The sequence below is a fragment of the Quercus suber genome, unplaced genomic scaffold (assembly GCF_002906115.3).
Source record: "Quercus suber isolate HL8 unplaced genomic scaffold, Cork oak 2.0 scaffold_748, whole genome shotgun sequence".
Classification (NCBI taxonomy): domain Eukaryota; kingdom Viridiplantae; phylum Streptophyta; class Magnoliopsida; order Fagales; family Fagaceae; genus Quercus; species Quercus suber.
Genome location: NW_027070184.1, coordinates 293,873 through 297,790, shown reverse-complemented (window position 1 = coordinate 297,790; position 3,918 = coordinate 293,873).

Below are 3,918 nucleotides of genomic sequence, written 5' to 3'. Positions count from 1 at the left end.
GGGGGGGGGATATTTAGATCCAAACTTTCAATATATATATTAAAATTATAAGGGGCCTCGGCCCTTTACGTTTTTTAAATTTGATTTAGTTTTCTGTTAGGCCCTTTACATTTTACAATTTTTATTTTGACCATTTATTTGAGCTCTTCCTGAAAATGAAAATTTTGAAATGTAAATAGCCAAACAAAAAACTGAATCAAACATGATGATACCAAAATGAAAATTTTTATATGTAAAAGGCTAATATGAAATGAATAAAGCATGAAAGGCCAAAATAATAATTTTGTAACATAAAGGGTCAAAATGTAAAATCCAAAACTTTAAGGGACAAAAATATACTTTACCCTTCATTCCATCCCTCAAATACCTAAAATAATAATAATAATAATAATAATAATAATTTGACTTTTTTTTTTATTGGACTATCCTCTCTCTTTTCTATTACTCTAATATTTTGTAGATTAGTCATTTTGTTCATTATAGTTCAAGAAAAAGAGTACCTACACCAAATTGAACTAACCAGTTTTGTAGATTAGTGGCATTAACTACTCTACTTTATATATTAAATCAAGGTTAGAATTTCCCCTTGAATGTTTTATTAAAATGCTTTTTAATTAGAAATAGTGAAATGCTTATTGCTATTTTATAACTTAAGACAGCAAAAACCCACTCCATCGGAGTTTTTACTATTCATAGGTTGTTAAAAAAAAAAAAAATCTAGTGGTTGTGTGTGAAGGAAAAAAGATAGTGGGAGGAAAGAGAGAGAAGAATACTTTTTATTATTTTATTAGGTGGTTTATATTATTTTATTAGGTTGTATGTAAAAATAAAAACTGGAATGTAGGGTGAGTTGTAAAATAAATTGGCAAAATAGATAAAGTAGTGTTTGAGGATATAAAACTGGTATTTTTTTGCATCCTCGGATGTTAGTGACCTTAGTAGATCCGAATTTGATCGGTTTGATTTTTAATTTTGACCGAACTAAACAACGTCAGGTTTCACAATAAAATGATAAATATTATAATATTCGGAGACAGATCTATAAAACTTCTTTTAGGGTGCAAATCAGATCAATTTGCACAAAAAGTCAAATAATTTAAAAATAAGAACATGGTTTACAACATTAGTGCCACTCTATTACCCAAAAAAAAAAAAAAAATTGTGCCATTTTACCTCACTTTATCTCAACAATTTGCGAATATAGGGCCCCCCCCCCCCCCCCCCAAAAATTGAAAGTTATTCTAACCAAAAAAACCATTGAACCCATATTTGTGATTGTCATGCATGATGTTTTAATTATTTGTTTATAGGGACGAAATTTATTTGTGTCTGGAATTTTTAAAAATAAAAAATAAAAAATTGGCAACACTAATTGGTTTTTTAGTTAGAAGAATATTGGACATATAATAAAATAATAGATATAATTGTCAAGCTTTGAGTTCACATTATGTCCTTCATTGATTGAACATTCACTTAATATATATATATATATATATTTTGCCCCAAGTAGCATGCATGCCAGGGCCTTGGTTGCTTACCCATGCGGGGCATGCCATGGCCTAGGCTACATGCCTAGCTAGGCCATGGCAGTCCAGCGTGGGCATGTAGCCAAGGCCCTGACATGCATGTTGCATGGGGCAAATAAGTTGATTAAACATTTACTTAATAAAAATTAATTTTTTTGGCCCAGGTAGCATGCATGCCAAGGCCTTCACTACTTGCCCAAGTAGGGTATGCCATGGCCTAGGCTGTGTGCCTAAGCCATGGTAGCCCAGCATGGGCATGTAGCCAAGACCCTGGCATGCATGCTGCATGGGGCAAATAAGTTGATTGAACATTCACTTAATAAAAATTAACTTTTTTTTGTCCTAGGTAGCATGCATGCCAGGGCCTTAGCTGCTTACCCACGAGGGGCATGCCATGACCTAGGCCATGTAGCCTAGCATGGGCATGTAGCCAAGGCCCTGGCATGCATGCTACATGGGGCAAATAAGTTAATTTTTATTAAGTGACTGTTCAATCAATGAAGGACATAGTGTGAGCTCAAAGCTTGATAATTATCATGGCAGTCCAACATGGGCAGGTAGCCAGGGCCTACGCAACGTGCATGTGGGGCTACCATGGCCTTGGCGACAAATTGGGTAATTTACCCGCCTGGTGCCTTCCTTGGATGTGGTATCTGCTTCTAAGGCTCCCTCTCTAGAGTCGAACCATAATTCTCCGTCACCTGTCACCACCATAATAGGCCATTATCCTACCATCAAAAGTTGATGCTTTCTCTTCAATAAATCATTTGTAATTCATAGGTATAGTCAATTCACTAATGACAAATTGGAAATGTTAGGGATAGAAAAAAAAAATTTCTATTATGAATCATAGAGGAAATTATTTTGACTTTCTTTATAATGGTACTTAGAAATCGTGTGAGGCCTTAATCCCATTCATCTTATAATCTTATTTCATCCACTAAAGTCTTTATCAAAAAATTCAAAAATGCTAGATAAGATGTGTACGGCATAAGGCTTTGAGCCCACTGGGCATTAGGCCTTGGCCCAAGCGCATTACTAAGACATTCTCAAGCCCAAATCCAATAGTGGGCTCATTCAGCCGATCGCAAGATAGATAGGCCCATACTGATCATGTATGAATTGATCGGGGGCTATATTTACCTAGAACAAGCCATGACCTCGGCAGCCCAATATTACCTTGGGGAATATCGCTGCCGAGCAACCTTTTGGAGGCAGGAACCAGTTCCAAAGTCATCTCCATCATTTCCAAAGAAGCATATTCCATGTCAGGATAATGAAATCAGACCCCTCCTACATGAGTGAGACCAGAACATAATCATGAACACTCCACCAACTTTAAGCTATAAATAGGGGAAGTAAGTAGAGAGAGGGGTTGGTCATGCTGAGCAAAAAAAAAGAGCTAAAGAGAGATAGTACTAACCACAGAGAAGAGCTTAAAGGAGAGGGCGGAGTTTCGTGAGGGCAAAGGAGTGCAGCTAAATTGTGAGCCCAACATTAGGCCCAATCCAGTGAGGAAAATTGGGCACGCACAAGATGCTTTATATGGGGGGCCCGAGGACAAAACCGTTCCTAGGCCATGCCTAAGGACCATATGGACCTAACGGATGGGGAAGCAAGCATCAAGTTAACTGAGGAAGGAAAGATGAACCACCACCATGACAGGGGTTTCAGACTGAGGCGGACCAAGGGAAGGTGCTGGAGGAAAGAGAAAGGGAGGCGCGTTGAGAAAGCACCCATTACCTTCGCATTAAATTCGCTACACCAACCAGGATAGTCGCATAAATGGGGGAAGTGACGCTTGAACAATGCCCAGATAGCTTGTAGCTCCCTCTACACTTCCCCCAAAGGAGAGATGTGACAAGTATCTGATGGACATCCACCAACCTACAGCTGGAGGGTCAGATTTAAGGACAAACTGTTATAAAAGGAAGGGAAAACCCCATTGAAAGGAGAGAGAGAGAGAGAGAGAGAGAGAGAGAGTTACTCAGACTTGTGTTGTTGTAAGCTGTGTAGTACCTTCCTCGGTCAACCAAGGGAACATTAATACAGGCTTTTTTATTTCACTCAATCTTGTTGCTTTTTGTTCCCCTCTTTCATCTTTGCGCTTGGTTCATTTACCCCAATTTAGACTATAGGCCCAAAAATCCACAAGTTGGTCTACCCTTCCCATCTCTAAACAATTAATTGCAGTGGGCTTATATACCCAAGGCCCAAACTTCTAGCCTTTGGGCCCTCAGGAACCATATCATCCCCCCACAAACTTTACGTACAAATATGAAATTATTTTCAAGAGGCATGTAACATAGAAAAAATTAATATCTATTTGTTGGTAAGCAATTTTTTTTTTTTTTTACAAGATTTTACATATCATGAAAATGTAACTTAATTA